This window comes from Oncorhynchus nerka, linkage group LG4 (assembly GCF_034236695.1).
Source record: "Oncorhynchus nerka isolate Pitt River linkage group LG4, Oner_Uvic_2.0, whole genome shotgun sequence".
Taxonomy (NCBI): domain Eukaryota; kingdom Metazoa; phylum Chordata; class Actinopteri; order Salmoniformes; family Salmonidae; genus Oncorhynchus; species Oncorhynchus nerka.
The window spans coordinates 4,642,309-4,661,597 of record NC_088399.1 but is presented as its reverse complement, the minus strand read 5'-3'; the positions used below and the strand labels follow the sequence as shown (position 1 = coordinate 4,661,597).

Sequence of the window (19,289 nt, the reverse complement as noted above, 5' to 3'; positions counted from 1 at the left end):
ATGGATCCAGGAGGCTTTAACATCTACATCTAGTGCTCTACAACAGACCTCAACGGATCCAGGAGGCTTTAACATCTACATCTAGTGCTCTACAACAGACCTCAACGGATCCAGGAGGCTTTAACATCTACATCTAGTGCTCTACAACAGACCTCAACAGATCCAGGAGGCTTTAACATCTACATCTAGTGCTCTACAACAGACCTCAACAGATCCAGGAGGCTTTAACATCTACATCTAGTGCTCTACAACAGACCTCAACAGATCCAGGAGGCTTTAACATCTACATCTAGTGCTCTACAACAGACCTCAACAGATCCAGGAGGCTTTAACATCTACATCTAGTGCTCTACAACAGACCTCAACAGATCCAGGAGGCTTTAACATCTACATCTAGTGCTCTACAACAGACCTCAACGGATCCAGGAGGCTTTAACATCTACATCTAGTGCTCTACAACAGACCTCAACAGATCCAGGAGGCTTTAACATCTACATCTAGTGCTCTACAACAGACCTCAACAGATCCAGGAGGCTTTAACATCTACATCTAGTGCTCTACAACAGACCTCAACAGATCCAGGAGGCTTTAACATCTACATCTAGTGCTCTACAACAGACCTCAACAGATCCAGGAGGCTTTAACATCTACATCTAGTGCTCTACAACAGACCTCAACAGATCCAGGAGGCTTTAACATCTACATCTAGTGCTCTACAACAGACCTCAACAGATCCAGGAGGCTTTAACATCTACATCTAGTGCTCTACAACAGACCTCAACAGATCCAGGAGGCTTTAACATCTACATCTAGTGCTCTACAACAGACCTCAACAGATCCAGGAGGCTTTAACATCTACATCTAGTGCTCTACAACAGACCTCAACAGATCCAGGAGGCTTTAACATCTACATCTAGTGCTCTACAACAGACCTCAACAGATCCAGGAGGCTTTAACATCTACATCTAGTGCTCTACAACAGACCTCAACAGATCCAGGAGGCTTTAACATCTACATCTAGTGCTCTACAACAGACCTCAACAGATCCAGGAGGCTTTAACATCTACATCTAGTGCTCTACAACAGACCTCAACAGATCCAGGAGGCTTTAACATCTACATCTAGTGCTCTACAACAGACCTCAACAGATCCAGAGGCTTTAACATCTACATCTAGTGCTCTACAACAGACCTCAATGGATCCAGGCTTTAACATCTACATCTAGTGCTCTACAACAGACCTCAACAGATCCAGGAGGCTTTAACATCTACATCTAGTGCTCTACAACAGACCTCAACAGATCCAGGAGGATACAACAGACCTCAATGGATCCAGGAGGCTTTAACATCTACATCTAGTGCTCTACAACAGACCTCAACAGATCCAGGAGGCTTTAACATCTACATCTAGTGCTCTACAACAGACCTCAACAGATCCAGGAGGCTTTAACATCTACATCTAGTGCTCTACAACAGACCTCAATGGATCCAGGCTTTAACATCTACATCTAGTGCTCTACAACAGACCTCAACAGATCCAGGAGGCTTTAACATCTACATCTAGTGCTCTAGAACAGACCTCAACAGATCCAGGAGGCTTTAACATCTACATCTAGTGCTCTACAACAGACCTCAATGGATCCAGGAGGCTTTAACATCTACATCTAGTGCTCTACAACAGACCTCAACAGATCCAGGAGGCTTTAACATTTACATCTAGTGCTCTACAACAGACCTCAACAGATCCAGGAGGCTTTAACGTCTACATCTAGTGCTCTACAACAGACCTCAATGGATCCAGGAGGCTTTAACATCTACATCTAGTGCTCTACAACAGACCTCAACAGATCCAGGAGGCTTTAACATCTACATCTAGTGCTCTACAACAGACCTCAACAGATCCAGGAGGCTTTAACATCTACATCTAGTGCTCTACAACAGACCTCAATGGATCCAGGAGGCTTTAACATCTACATCTAGTGCTCTACAACAGACCTCAACAGATCCAGGAGGCTTTAACATATACATCTAGTGCTCTACAACAGACCTCAACAGATCCAGGAGGCTTTAACATCTACATCTAGTGCTCTACAACATACCTCAATGGATCCAGGAGGCTTTAACATCTACATCTAGTGCTCTACAACAGACCTCAATGGATCCAGGAGGCTCTACTGTCTATGTGTCTGTTGTATAAAATCTAGTGTCTGACCTCAACGGATCCAGGAGGCTTTAACATCTACATCTAGTGCTCTACAACAGACCTCGACAGATCCAGGAGGCTTTAACATCTACATCTAGTGCTCTACAACAGACCTCAATGGATCCAGGAGGCTTTAACATCTACATCTAGTGCTCTACAACAGACCTCAACAGATCCAGGAGGCTTTAACATCTACATCTAGTGCTCTACAACAGACCTCAACAGATCCAGGAGGCTTTAACATCTACATCTAGTGCTCTACAACAGACCTCAACAGATCCAGGAGGCTTTAACATCTACATCTAGTGCTCTACAACAGACCTCAACAGATCCAGGAGGCTTTAACATCTACATCTAGTGCTCTACAACAGACCTCAACAGATCCAGGAGGCTTTAACATCTACATCTAGTGCTCTACAACAGACCTCAACAGATCCAGGAGGCTTTAACATCTACATCTAGTGCTCTACAACAGACCTCAACAGATCCAGGAGGCTTTAACATCTACATCTAGTGCTCTACAACAGACCTCAACGGATCCAGGAGGCTTTAACATCTACATCTAGTGCTCTACAACAGACCTCAACAGATCCAGGAGGCTTTAACATCTACATCTAGTGCTCTACAACAGACCTCAACAGATCCAGGAGGCTTTAACATCTACATCTAGTGCTCTACAACAGACCTCAACAGATCCAGGAGGCTTTAACATCTACATCTAGTGCTCTACAACAGACCTCAACAGATCCAGGAGGCTTTAACATCTACATCTAGTGCTCTACAACAGACCTCAACAGATCCAGGAGGCTTTAACATCTACATCTAGTGCTCTACAACAGACCTCAACAGATCCAGGAGGCTTTAACATCTACATCTAGTGCTCTACAACAGACCTCAACAGATCCAGGAGGCTTTAACATCTACATCTAGTGCTCTACAACAGACCTCAATGGATCCAGGCTTTAACATCTACATCTAGTGCTCTACAACAGACCTCAATGGATCCAGGAGGCTTTAACATCTACATCTAGTGCTCTACAACAGACCTCAACAGATCCAGGAGGCTTTAACATCTACATCTAGTGCTCTACAACAGACCTCAATGGATCCAGGAGGCTTTAACATCTACATCTAGTGCTCTACAACAGACCTCAACAGATCCAGGAGGCTTTAACATCTACATCTAGTGCTCTACAACAGACCTCAACAGATCCAGGAGGCTTTAACATCTACATCTAGTGCTCTACAACAGACCTCAATGGATCCAGGCTTTAACATCTACATCTAGTGCTCTACAACAGACCTCAACAGATCCAGGAGGCTTTAACATCTACATCTAGTGCTCTAGAACAGACCTCAACAGATCCAGGAGGCTTTAACATCTACATCTAGTGCTCTACAACAGACCTCAATGGATCCAGGAGGCTTTAACATCTACATCTAGTGCTCTACAACAGACCTCGACAGATCCAGGAGGCTTTAACATTTACATCTAGTGCTCTACAACAGACCTCAACAGATCCAGGAGGCTTTAACATCTACATCTAGTGCTCTACAACAGACCTCAATGGATCCAGGAGGCTTTAACATCTACATCTAGTGCTCTACAACAGACCTCAACAGATCCAGGAGGCTTTAACATCTACATCTAGTGCTCTACAACAGACCTCAACAGATCCAGGAGGCTTTAACATCTACATCTAGTGCTCTACAACAGACCTCAATGGATCCAGGAGGCTTTAACATCTACATCTAGTGCTCTACAACAGACCTCAACAGATCCAGGAGGCTTTAACATATACATCTAGTGCTCTACAACAGACCTCAACAGATCCAGGAGGCTTTAACATCTACATCTAGTGCTCTACAACATACCTCAATGGATCCAGGAGGCTTTAACATCTACATCTAGTGCTCTACAACAGACCTCAATGGATCCAGGAGGCTCTACTGTCTATGTGTCTGTTGTATAAAGTAGGTCTGACCTCAACGGATCCAGGAGGCTTTAACATCTACATCTAGTGCTCTACAACAGACCTCGACAGATCCAGGAGGCTTTAACATCTACATCTAGTGCTCTACAACAGACCTCAACAGATCCAGGAGGCTTTAACGTCTACATCTAGTGCTCTACAACAGACCTCAATGGATCCAGGAGGCTTTAACATCTACATCTAGTGCTCTACAACAGACCTCAATGGATCCAGGAGGCTCTACTGTCTATGTGTCTGTTGTATAAAGTAGGTCTGACCTCAACGGATCCAGGAGGCTTTAACATCTACAGTGGGGCAAACAAGTATTTAGTCAGCCACCAATTGTGCAAGTTCTCCCACTTAAAAAGATGAGAGAGGCCTGTAATTTTCATCATAGGTACACTTCAACTATGACAGACAAAATGAGAAGAAAACAATCCAGAAAATCCAGAAAATCACACATTATTTGCAAATTATGGTGGAAAATAAGTATTTGGTCACCTACAAACAAGCAAGATTTCTGGCTCTCACAGACCTGTAAATTCTTCTTTAAGAGGCTCCTCTGTCCTCCACTCGTTACCTGTATTAATAGCACCTGTTTGAACTTGTTATCAGTATAAAAGACATCTGTCCACAACCTCAAACAGTCACACTCCAAACTCTACTATGGCCAAGACCAAAGAGCTGTCAAAGGACACCAGAAACAAAATTGTAGACCTGCACCAGGCTGGGAAGACTGAATCTGCAATAGGTAAGCAGCTTGGTTTGAAGAAATCAACTGTGGGAGCAATTATTAGGAAATGGAAGACATACAAGGCCACTGATAATCTCCCTCGATCTGGGGCTCCACGCAAGATCTCACCCCGTGGGGTCAAAATGATCACAAGAAGGGTGAGCAAAAATCCCAGAACCACACGGGGGGACCTAGTGAATGACCTGCAGAGAGCTGGGACCAAAGTAATAAAGCCTACCATCAGTAACACACTACGCCACCAGGGACTCAAATCCTGCAGTGCCAGACGTGTCCCCCTGCTTAAGCCAGTACATGTCCAGGCCCGTCTGAAGTTTGCTAGAGAGCATTTGGATGATCCAGAAGAAGATTGGGAGAATGTCATATGGTCAGATGAAACCAAAATATAACTTTTTGGTAAAAACTCAACTCGTCGTGTTTGGAGGACAAAGAATGCTGAGTTGCATCCAAAGAACACCATACCTACTGTGAAGCATGGGGGTGGAAACATCATGCTTTGGGGCTGTTTTTCTGCAAAGGGACCAGGACGACTGATCCGTGTAAAGGAAAGAATGAATGGGGCTATGTATTGTGAGATTTTGAGTGAAAACCTCTTTCCATCGGCAAGGGCATTGAAGATGAAACGTGACTGGGTCTTTCAGCATGACAATGATCCCAAACACACCGCCCGGGCAACGAAGGAGTGGCTTCGTAAGAAGCATTTCAAGGTCCTGGAGTGGCCTAGCCAGTCTCCAGATCTCAACCCCATAGAAAATCTTTGGAGGGAATTGAAAGTCTGTGTTGCCCAGCAACAGCCCCAAAACATCACTGCTCTAGAGGAGATCTGCCTGGAGGAATGGGCCAAAAATACCAGCAACAGTGTGTGAAAACCTTGTGAAGACTTACAGAAAACGTTTGACCTCTGTCATTGCCAACAAAGGGTATACAACAAAGTATTGAGATAAACTGTTGTTATTGACCAAATACTTATTTTCCACCATAATTTGCAAATAAATTAATTAAAAATCCTAGAATGTGATTTCCTGGATTTTTTCCCCTCATTTTGTCTGTCATAGTTGAAGTGTACCTATGATGAAAATGACAGGCCTCTCTCATCTTTTTAAGTGGGAGAACTTTTTAAGTGGGAGAACAATTGGTGGCTGACTAAATACTTTTTTGCCCCATTGTATATGTCTGTTGTATGAAGTAGGTCTGACCTCAATGGATCCAGGAGGCTTTAACATCTACATCTAGTGCTCTACAACAGACCTCAACAGATCCAGGAGGTTCTACTGTCTATGTCTGTTGTATAAAGTAGGTCTGACCTCAACAGATCCAGGAGGTTCTACTGTCTATGTGTCTGTTGTATAAAGTAGGTCTGACCTCAACAGATCCAGGAGGTTCTACTGTCTATGTGTCTGTTGTATAAAGTAGGTCTGACCTCAACAGATCCAGGAGGTTCTACTGTCTATGTGTCTGTTGTATAAAGTAGGTCTGACCTCAACAGATCCAGGAGGTTCTACTGTCTATGTGTCTGTTGTATAAAGTAGGTCTGACCTCAACGGATCCAGGAGGTTCTACTGTCTGTTGTATGAAGTAGGTCTGACCTCAATGGATCCAGGAGGTTCTACTGTCTGTTGTATAAAGTAGGTCTGACCTCAACGGATCCAGGAGGTTCTACTGTCTGTTGTATAAATTAGGTCTGACCTCAACGGATCCAGGAGGTTCTACTGTCTGTTGTATAAAGTAGGTCTGACCTCAATGGATCCAGGAGGCTTTAACATCTACATCTAGTGCTCTACAACAGACCTCAATGAATCCAGGAGGTTCTACTGTCTACGTGTCTGTTGTATAAAGTAGGTCTGACCTCAATGCATCGATGTACGAACTCTTTTAACCTTGTCTGTCATCTGACAGTGTTCTCCATTTGGGACGGACCAGAGGCCTCTTTTTATTTTTATCTCAGTCTAAAGAACGGTACTGTATGGGGATATTGTACCCTGTTAAGTTGACTATCTGGATAGTGCCGTCTGTCTGGCGATCCATAATATAGTCCAGAGTACAACAGGATAGAAGGCAGTATTTCTATAGACGCAAGCATTGATTGTGGTGTCTGGACAGGTCTCCTCTATGGTCAGTCTAATCACAGTGCCAGGGCTGGACAGGTCTCCTCTATGGTCAGTCTAATCACAGTGCCAGGTCTGAACAGGTCTCCTCTATGGTCAGTCTAATCACAGTGCCAGGTCTGGACAGGTCTCCTCTATGGTCAGTCTAATCACAGGTCTGGACAGGTCTCCTCTATGGTCAGTCTAATCACAGGGCTGGACAGGTCTCCTCTATGGTCAGTCTAATCACAGTGCCAGGGCTGGACAGGTCTCCTCTATGGTCAGTCTAATCACAGGGCTGGACAGGTCTCCTCTATGGACAGTCTAATCACAGGGCTGGACAGGTCTCCTCTATGGTCAGTCTAATCACAGGGCTGGACAGGTCTCCTCTATGGTCAGTCTAATCACAGGGCTGGACAGGTCTCCTCTATGGACAGTCTAATCACAGGGCTGGACAGGTCTCCTCTATGGTCAGTCTAATCACAGGGCTGGACAGGTCTCCTCTATGGTCAGTCTAATTACAGGGCTGGACAGGTCTCCTCTATGGACAGTCTAATCACAGTGCCAGGGCTGGACAGGTCTCCTCTATGGTCAGTCTAATCACAGGGCTGGACAGGTCTCTATGGACAGTCTAATCACAGTGCCAGGGCTGGACAGGTCTCCTCTATGGTCAGTCTAATCACAGTGCCAGGTCTGGACAGGTCTCCTCTATGGTCAGTCTAATCACAGGGCTGGACAGGTCTCTATGGACAGTCTAATCACAGTGCCAGGGCTGGACAGGTCTCCTCTATGGTCAGTCTAATCACAGTGCCAGGTCTGGACAGGTCTCCTCTATGGTCAGTCTAATCACAGTGGTTCCCTGCTGGTTCTCTCCAGACGTACCTAGGACTTATGACATCACGTAGGAGGTAGTACCAGAGTACTGATGCCCCAGTTAGGCTTGTGTAGCCAGTGGCATACTTTCCCTTTTGGTGCAGTCGTCAGCTGTAGCCCACCCCCCTCCACACACACTGGTCACCATTTCAGCAGAGCTGCTAAAGAACACTCATATCCCACTTCACACTGCATGCTGGGAGGCTGGCTAGAACGTTTAAAACTGTACTTGAACTTCCTTTTGGCAATTCCTTTCCCCTCTGTCTCTCTCTGGGTGGCTTTAACATCCTAACTATAGTGACTGGCTGGCTCTATCATCCTAACTGTAGTGATTGGCTGGCTTTAACATCCTAACTATAGTGATTGGCTGGCTCTATCATCCTAACTGTAGTGATTGGCTGGCTTTAACATCCTAACTATAGTGATTGGCTGGCTTTAACATCCTAAATATAGTGATTGGCTGGCTTTAACATCCCAAACTGTTGTAATTAGCCTGCTCTATCATCCTAACTGTAGTGATTGGCTGGCTATTACATCCTAACTGCTGATTGGCTGATTCTAACATGGCCACTTCCTGTGCTGGTGTTTCTCACTCTAATGTTAAATTGTTCCCTTGGTCTGGAACTCAAATGGCACCCTATTCTCTACATAGTGCACTACTTTTGACCGGTGCCCATTGGGTTTGCACTTTTGGGACTTTTCTATTAGTTCCAATACACCATGGCAAGCTCAATCAAACACAGTTTGATTTAAAATAGTATTTGAACCCAGTCACACCCAACAGAGCAGGGGGGAGAGAGATGGGGAGAGAGAGATGGGGAGAGAGAAATGGGGAGATGGGGAGAGAGAGAGGCGGGGAGAGATGGGTAGCGAGAGAGAGATGGGGAGAGAGAGAGACGGGTAGAGAGAGAGACGGGTAGCGAGAGAGAGATGGGGAGAGAGAGACGGGGAGAGAGAGACGGGGAGAGAGAGAAAGATGAGGAGAGAAATGGGGAGAGAGAGAGAGGAAGCTGCCTATTTGATTATCATCTCAGCAACAATACGAAGGGCCACGTCAGACAGGAAGTAGTTATTCACGTATCCAGGGGCCAACCCTCAACAAAAGGAAAACAAGAAACAAAGGATTGGAAAAAAAAGCAAACTCAGATACATCATTCATTGAATCAGATGGCTCATTCATCACAAAACCCACTGATATTGCCAACTACTTTAATGATTTTTTTTCATAGGCAAGTTTAGCAACTTTTGGCATTACAGGCCAGCAACAAACACTGACACTACACATCCAAGTATATCTGACCAAATTATGGAAGACAAGCGTTGTAATTTTGAAGTTAGTGTGGAAGAGGTGAAAAAAGTATTGTCAAATAAGTACTATCAACAATGACAGGACAAAAAGGTCTGACAACTTGGATGGAAAGTTACTGAGGATGATAGCGGATGATATTGCCACTCCTATTTGCCATCTCTTCAGTCTAAGCCTACTAGAAAGTATGTGCCCTCAAGCCTGGAGGGAAGCAAAAGTCATTCCGGTACCTAAGAATAGTAAAGCCACCTTCACTGGCTCAAATAGCCAACCAATCAGTCTGTTAGCAACCCTTAATAAACTTTTGGAAAAAATGGTGTTTGACCAGATACAATGCAATCTTCCTGTAAACAAATTGACAACAGAATTTCAGCGTGCTTTTAAAGGGAAGGACATTCAACAAGCACAGCACTTACACAAATGACTGATGATTGTCTGAGTGAAATGGATGATAAAATGATTGTGGGGACTGTCTTGTTAGACTTCAGTGCGGCTTTTGTCATTATCAATCATAGTCTGCTGCTGGAATAACGTATGTGTTATGGCTTTACACCCTCTGCTATATTGTGGATAAAGAGTTACCTGTCTAAGAGAACACAGAGGGTGTTATGGCTTTACACCCCCTGCTATAATGTAGATAAAGAGTTACCTGTCTAACAGAACACAGAGGGTGTTATGGCTTTACACCCCCTGCTATAATGTAGATAAAGAGTTACCTGTCTAACAGAACACAGAGGGTGTTGTGGCTTTACACCGCCTGCTATAATGTGGATAAACAGAGAGCTAACATTAATAATATGCAGTTCTCTCCTGGCTCAAATTGGAGGAGAGATTGACTTCATCACGACTTGTATTTATGAGAACTATTGACATGTTGAATGCACCAAGCTGTCTGTTTGAACTACTGGCACACCCATACATACCCCAGAAGACATGCCACCAGAGGTCTCTTCACAGTCCCAAAGTCCAGAACAGACTATGAGAGGCACACAGTACTACATAAAGCCATGACTACATGGAACTGTATTCCACATCAACTACCTGAGGCAAGTAGTAAAATTAGGGCAACAGAAACATACGCACACATGGACTTTGCGTTGTAGATATGAGGTAGTAGAGTCTCACTTGTTGTGAATGTATTGTAATGTTTTTAAAGCTGTAAAATTGCCTTAATATTGCTGGAGCCCAGGAAGAGTAGCTGCTGCCTTGACAGGAACTAATGGGGATCCATAATAAACCCCAGGAAGAGTAGCTGCTGCTTTGGCAGGAACTAATGGGGATCCATAATAAACCCCAGGAAGAGTAGCTGCTGCTTTGGCAGGAACTAATGGGGATCCATAATAAACCCCAGGAAGAGTAGCTGCTGCCTTGACAGGAACTAATGGGGATCCATAATAAACCCCAGGAAGAGTAGCTGCTGCCTTGGCAGGAACTAATGGGGATCCATAATAAACCCCAGGAAGAGTAGCTGCTGCTTTGACAGGAACTAATGGGGATCCATAATAAACCCCAGGAAGAGTAGCTGCTGCTTTGGCAGGAACTAATGGGGATCCATAATAAACCCCAGGAAGAGTAGCTGCTGCCTTGGCAGGAACTAATGGGGATCCATAATAAACCCCAGGAAGAGTAGCTGCTGCCTTGACAGGAACTAATGGGGATCCATAATAAACCCCAGGAAGAGTAGCTGCTGCCTTGACAGGAACTAATGGGGATCCATAATAAACCCCAGGAAGAGTAGCTGCTGCTTTGACAGGAACTAATGGGGATCCATAATAAACCCCAGGAAGAGTAGCTGCTGCCTTGGCAGGAACTAATGGGGATCCATAATAAACCCCAGGAAGAGTAGCTGCTGCCTTGACAGGAACTAATGGGGATCCATAATAAACCCCAGGAAGAGTAGCTGCTGCCTTGACAGGAACTAATGGGGATCCATAATAAACCCCAGGAAGAGTAGCTGCTGCTTTGGCAGGAACTAATGGGGATCCATAATAAACCCCAGGAAGAGTAGCTGCTGCCTTGACAGGAACTAATGGGGATCCATAATAAACCCCAGGAAGAGTAGCTGCTGCCTTGACAGGAACTAATGGGGATCCATAATAAACCCCAGGAAGAGTAGCTGCTGCTTTGGCAGGAACTAATGGGGATCCATAATAAACCCCAGGAAGAGTAGCTGCTGCTTGACAGGAACTAATGGGGATCCATAATAAACCCCAGGAAGAGTAGCTGCTGCTTTGGCAGGAACTAATGGGGATCCATAATAAACCCCAGGAAGAGTAGCTGCTGCCTTGACAGGAACTAATGGGGATCCATAATAAACCCCAGGAAGAGTAGCTGCTGCCTTGGCAGGAACTAATGGGGATCCATAATAAACCCCAGGAAGAGTAGCTGCTGCCTTGGCAGGAACTAATGGGGATCCATAATAAACCCCAGGAAGAGTAGCTGCTGCCTTGACAGGAACTAATGGGGATCCATAATAAACCCCAGGAAGAGTAGCTGCTGCCTTGACAGGAACTAATGGGGATCCATAATAAACCCCAGGAATAGTAGCTGCTGCTTTGGCAGGAACTAATGGGGATCCATAATAAACCCCAGGAAGAGTAGCTGCTGCCTTGACAGGAACTAATGGGGATCCATAATAAACCCCAGGAAGAGTAGCTGCTGCCTTGACAGGAACTAATGGGGATCCATAATAAACCCCAGGAAGAGTAGCTGCTGCCTTGGCAGGAACTAATGGGGATCCATAATAAACCCCAGGAAGAGTAGCTGCTGCCTTGACAGGAACTAATGGGGATCCATAATAAACCCCAGGAAGAGTAGCTGCTGCCTTGACAGGAACTAATGGGGATCCATAATAAATACAAATAGATAAACTAGATGATAATTTCAGTGCTGCTGTTTGTACAGGAACTAATGGGGATCCTTGATAAATCAATCAATGTCAGATTTGAGTTTTCACTGATCCTCCGTTTTTGATATTGGTTAGGCTACAATTAGTCAGGGGAAAGGCTAGCTAAATAGGCTAATCTAGTAGCAGAAAGAGGATACAGTGGTTATCTGGGTGTTTAATATTCTAGCAGAATGAGGACACCCGTCTACAACAGAAACTAACAGTGAGGAGGACAGACCTTTGGAAATGAAAAGGACCTCAACTATCAGTTAGTATCAGATTATTTTTTGTCCAGTGGAAGTTAGTCTTGTGCTGTATGACAATGCATTTAATAACGTAATGAATCAATCAGCCAATCAATCAAATGGATTTATAAAGCCCTTTTTAGGAACATCAGCCGGTGTCACAAAGTGCTATACAGAAACCCAGCCTAAAACCCCAACAGCAAGCAATGCAGGTATAGACACATGTCAATTCTTAAACACTGACTAACCTACAGCCTTCTACTACTAATACACTGACCTTCAGCCTTCTACTAGTAATACACTGACCTACATGCCTTCTACTACTAATACACTGACCTACAGCCTTCTACTGCTAATACACTGACCTACAGCCTTCTACTGCTAATACACTGACCTGACCTACAGCCTTCTACTACTAATACACTGACCTAATAAAGCCCAGCTAATACACTGACCTGACAGAACTTGGGGATCCTAATAAACCCCAGGAAGACAGCCTTCTACTACTAATACACTGACCTACAGGGATCTACTGCTAATAGGACTGACCTACAGCCTTCTACTGCTAATACACTGACCTACAGCCTTCCAGGAAATACACTGACCTACAGCCTTGACTACTAATACACTGACCTTCAGCCTTCTACTACTAATACACTGACCTTCAGCAGGAACTGCTAATACACTGACCTACAGCCTTCTACACTAAACACTGACCTGACCTACAGCCTTCTACTACTAATAATGACCTTCAGCCTTCTACTAAATACACTGACCTGACCTTACAGCCTTCTAATACTAATACACTGACCTAAAGCCTTCTACTACTAATGGGGATCCATAATAAACCCCTGAACAGCCTTCTGCTGCCTATTACAGGAACTAATGGGGATCTGCTAATACACTGACCTACAGCCTTGTACTGCCTTGACACTGACCTACAGCCTTAATAAACTGCAAATACATAAACTAGATGATAATTTCTACTGCTAATACACTGACCTGGGCCATCGAACTACTAATACACTGACCTTCAGCCTTCTACTACTAATCAATCACCTGACCTTCAGCCTTTTGCTTTACACTGACCTACAGCCTTCTATTGCTAATACACTGAGGGGACAGCCTTCTAACTGCTAATCTGACAGAAAGAGCCTTCTACTACTAATACACTGGTGTTCAATATTCTACACTAATACACTAACCTGACCTTCAGCCTTCTACTGCTAATACACTGAGGAGGACAGCCTTCTACTGCTAATACACTGACCTCAACTATCAGTTGCTAATACACTGACCTATTTTTTTCCAGTGCTAATACACTGACCTAACTACTAATTGACCTTCAGCCTTCTACTACTAATACACTGACCTTCAGCCTTTACTGCTAATACACTGACCAAAGTGCTATACAGAAACCTGACCCCAACAGCTTCTACTACTAATACACTGACCTTCAATTCTACTACTAAACACTGACTAACCTACAGCCTTCTACTACTAATACACTGACCTACAGCCTTCTACTACTAATACACTGACCTGACCTACAGCCTTCTACTACTATTACACTGACCTACAGCCTTCTACTGCTAATACACTGACCTACAGCCTTGTACTGCTAATACACTGACCTACAGCCTTCTACTGCTAATACACTGACCTACAGCCTTCTACTGCTAATACACTGACCTACAGCCTTCTACTGCTAATACACTGACCCGACCTACAGCCTTCTACTACTAATACACTGACCTACAGCCTTCTACTGCTAATACACTGACCTACAGCCTTCTACTGCTAATACACTGACCTACAGCCTTCTACTGCTAATACACTGACCAACAGCCTTCTACTACTAATACACTGACCTTCAGCCTTCTACTACTAATACACTAACCTGACCTTCAGCCTTCTACTGCTAATACACTGACCTACAGCCTTCTACTGCTAATACACTGACCTACAGCCTTCTACTGCCAATACACTGACCTTCAGCCTTCTACTACTAATACACTGACCTGACCTTCAGCCTTCTACTACTAATACACTGACGTCACCTACAGCCTTCTACTGCTAATACACTGACCTACAGCCTTCTACTGCTAATACACTGACCTACAGCCTTCTACTGCTAATACACTGACCTACAGCCTTCTACTGCTAATACACTGACCTACAGCCTTCTACTACTAATACACTGACCTTCAGCCTTCTACTACTAATACACTGACCTGACCTTCAGCCTTCTACTGCTAATACACTGACCTACAGCCTTCTACTGCTCATACACTGACCTACAGCCTTCTACTGCTAATACACTGACCTACAGCCTTCTACTGCCAATACACTGACCTTCAGCCTTCTACAACTAATACACTGACCTGACCTTCAGCCTTCTACTACTAATACACTGACGTCACCTACAGCCGTCTACTGCTAATACACTGACCTACAGCCTTCTACTGCTAATACACTGACCTACAGCCTTCTACTACTAATACACTGACCTTCAGCCTTCTACTACTAATACACTGACCTTCAGCCTTCTACTGCTAATACACTGACCTACAGCCTTCTACTACTAATACACTGACCTGACCTACAGCCTTCTACTACTAATACACTGACCTTCAGCCTTCTACTACTAATACACTGACCTGACCTACAGCCTTCTACTACTAATACACTGACCTTCAGCCTTCTACTACTAATACACTGACCTGACCTTCAGCCTTCTACTACTAATACACTGACGTCACCTACAGCCTTCTACTGCTAATACACTGACCTACAGCCTTCTACTGCTAATACACTGACCTACAGCCTTGTACTGCTAATACACTGACCTACAGCCTTCTACTGCTAATACACTGACCTACAGCCTTCTACTGCTAATACACTGACCTACAGCCTTCTACTACTAATACACTGACCTTCAGCCTTCTACTACTAATACACTGACCTGACCTTCAGCCTTCTACTGCTAATACACTGACCTACAGCCTTCTACTGCTAATACACTGACCTACAGCCTTCTACTGCTAATACACTGACCTACAGCCTTCTACTACTAATACACTGACCTTCAGCCTTCTACTACTAATACACTAACCTGACCTTCAGCCTTCTACTGCTAATACACTGACCTACAGCCTTCTACTGCTAATACACTGACCTACAGCCTTCTACTGCCAATACACTGACCTTCAGCCTTCTACTACTAATACACTGACCTGACCTTCAGCCTTCTACTACTAATACACTGACGTCACCTACAGCCTTCTACTGCTAATACACTGACCTACAGCCTTCTACTGCTAATACACTGACCTACAGCCTTCTACTGCTAATACACTGACCTACAGCCTTCTACTGCTAATACACTGACCTACAGCCTTCTACTACTAATACACTGACCTTCAGCCTTCTACTACTAATACACTGACCTGACCTTCAGCCTTCTACTGCTAATACACTGACCTACAGCCTTCTACTGCTAATACACTGACCTACAGCCTTCTACTGCTAATACACTGACCCGACCTACAGCCTTCTACTACTAATACACTGACCTACAGCCTTCTACTGCCAATACACTGACCTTCAGCCTTCTACTACTAATACACTGACCTGACCTTCAGCCTTCTACTACTAATACACTGACGTCACCTACAGCCTTCTACTGCTAATACACTGACCTACAGCCTTCTACTGCTAATACACTGACCTACAGCCTTCTACTGCTAATACACTGACCTACAGCCTTCTACTGCTAATACACTGACCTACAGCCTTCTACTGCTAATACACTGACCTACAGCCTTCTACTACTAATACACTGACCTTCAGCCTTCTACTACTAATACACTGACCTGACCTTCAGCCTTCTACTGCTAATACACTGACCTACAGCCTTCTACTGCTCATACACTGACCTACAGCCTTCTACTGCTAATACACTGACCTACAGCCTTCTACTGCCAATACACTGACCTTCAGCCTTCTACAACTAATACACTGACCTGACCTTCAGCCTTCTACTACTAATACACTGACGTCACCTACAGCCGTCTACTGCTAATACACTGACCTACAGCCTTCTACTGCTAATACACTGACCTACAGCCTTCTACTGCTAATACACTGACCTACAGCCTTCTACTGCTAATACACTGACCTACAGCCTTCTACTACTAATACACTGACCTTCAGCCTTCTACTACTAATAAACTGACCTGACCTTCAGCCTTCTACTGCTAATACACTGACCTACAGCCTTCTACTGCTAATACACTGACCTTCAGCCTTCTACTACTAATACACTGACCTGACCTTCAGCCTTCTACTACTAATACACTGACGTCACCTACAGCCTTCTACTACTAATACACTGACCTACAGCCTTCTACTACTAATACACTGACCTGACCTTCAGCCTTCTACTACTAATACACTGACCTACAGCCTTCTACTACTAATACACTGACCTACAGCCTTCTACTACTAATACACTGACCTTCAGCCTTCTACTACTAATAAACTGACCTGACCTTCAGCCTTCTACTGCTAATACACTGACCTTCAGCCTTCTACTACTAATACACTGACCTGACCTTCAGCCTTCTACTACTAATACACTGACGTCACCTACAGCCTTCTACTACTAATACACTGACCTACAGCCTTCTACTACTAATACACTGACCTGACCTTCAGCCTTCTACTACTAATACACTGACCTACAGCCTTCTACTACTAATACACTGACCTACAGCCTTCTACTGCTAATACACTGACCTTCAGCCTTCTACTACTAATACACTGACCTGACCTTCAGCCTTCTACTACTAATACACTGACGTCACCTACAGCCTTCTACTACTAATACACTGACCTACAGCCTTCTACTACTAATACACTGACCTGACCTTCAGCCTTCTACTACTAATACACTGACCTACAGCCTTCTACTACTAATACACTGAGGACTGCCCTACTGTCTACCTTGTAGGATTTCCCAGTATTGAAGTCTTGGCCTGTCGGTCGACTAAAATGGAGATATCCCATCTTTGCAGCGGCTGGTATCCTATTGGTTTGAGCGTTGGGTCAGCAACCGAGTCCCTGAGCTGATAAGGTAAAAATATACCTTCTGCCCCTGAACAAGGCAGTTAACCCACTGTTCCCCTGAACAAGGCAGTTAACCCACTGTTCCCCTGAACAAGGCAGTTAACCCACTGTTCCCCTGAACAAGGCAGTTAACCCACTGTTCCCCTGAACAAGGCAGTTAACCCACTGTTCCCCTGAACAAGGCAGTTAACCCACTGTTCCCCTGAACAAGGCAGTTAACCCACTGTTCCCCTGAACAAGGCAGTTAACCCACTATTCCCCTGAACAAGGCAGTTAACCCACTGTTCCCCTGAACAAGGCAGTTAACCCACTGTTCCCCTGAACAAGGCAGTTAACCCACTGTTCCCCTGAACAAGGCAGTTAACCCACTGTTCCCCTGAACAAGGCAGTTAACCCACTGTTCCCCTGAACAAGGCAGTTAACCCACTGTTCCCCTGAACAAGGCAGTTAACCCACTGTTCCCCTGAACAAGGCAGTTAACCCACTGTTCCCCGAACAAGGCTAACCCACTGTTAAATGAAGAATTTGTTCAGTTAAGTGACTGTTCCCCTGAACAAAACAGTTAACCCACTGTTCCCTGAACAAGGCAGTTAACCACTGTTTGAAGACAAGGCAGTTAACCCACTGTTCCCTGAAATGTCATTAAACTTGTTCCCCTGTTTTAACAAGGCAGTTAACCCACTGTTCCCCTGAACAAGGCAGTTAACCCACTGTTCCCCTGAACAAGGCAGTTAACCCACTGTTCCCCGGTAGGCTGCCATCGTAAATAAGAATTTGTTCTTAAGTGACTTGCCTCGTTAACTAAAAACATTTAAAAAGTCTTCCTCCCTACCTTATAGGCTTAACCAGTATTGAAGACTTGGCTTGACAATCTCTGAATGTCATTAAACTTGTTGGTGTTTTATACCAGATGTCTCTTTCTTTTCATCAAATGACCACTGGACAGTTTGGATTGATTGTATCAGTTTAAAAATATATACATACACAAATCATTTTAAGTGACCGGGATTGCACAATAAAGGTGGGGACTGATTTCCATTGTGGTCCCTATTTTTTTTCCTGCAAACCTGTCATCAAGGCAAAGGGTGTCTACTTTGAAGAATCTCAAATATAATATATATTTATACAATTAAATAAATAAAGACTATAAAATTCTCCACCTACAGATGACTATGAGGGGGAGTTTAAAACTTCTCTTTGCAGTCCATCAGCTAGCTCTACTGACCTCTTTAGGGCTTCTCTCTCTCTGCAGTCCGTCAGCTAGCTCTACTGACCTCTTTAGGGCTTCTCTCTCTCTGCAGTCCATCAGCTAGCTCTACTGACCTCTTTAGGGCTTCTCTCTCTCTGCAGTCCATCAGCTAGCTCTACTGACCTCTTTAGGCTTCTCTCTCTCTGCAGTCCTTCAGCTAGCTCTACTGACCTCTTTAGGTCTTCTCTCTCTCTGCAGTCCATCAGCTAGCTCTACTGACCTCTTTAGGGCTTCTCTCTCTCTCTCTCTGCAGTCCGTCAGCTAGCTGTACTGACCTCTTTAGGGCTTCTCTCTCTCTCTCTCTGCAGTCCGTCAGCTAGCTCTACTGACCTCTTTAGGGCTTCTCTCTCTCTCTCTCTGCAGTCCGTCAGCTAGCTCCACTGACCTCTTTAGGTCTTCTCTCTCTCTGCAGTCCGTCAGCTAGCTCTACTGACCTCTTTAGGGCTTCTCTCTCTCTGCAGTCCATCAGCTAGCTCTACTGACCTCTTTAGGTCTTCTCTCTCTCTGCAGTCCATCAGCTAGCTCTACTGACCTCTTTAGGGCTTCTCTCTCTCTCTCTCTGCAGTCCGTCAGCTAGCTCTACTGACCT

The 19,289-nt window shown here is 44.6% G+C and overlaps 1 protein-coding gene across 1 annotated transcript in view; it reads right to left on the bottom strand.

Moving 5' to 3' along the window:
• LOC115125461 (A-kinase anchor protein 2) overlaps nucleotides 1-19,289 on the bottom strand; it is a 77,717-nt gene that overhangs the window by 57,134 nt on the left and 1,294 nt on the right. The gene's annotated exons all lie outside the window — the stretch shown is intronic.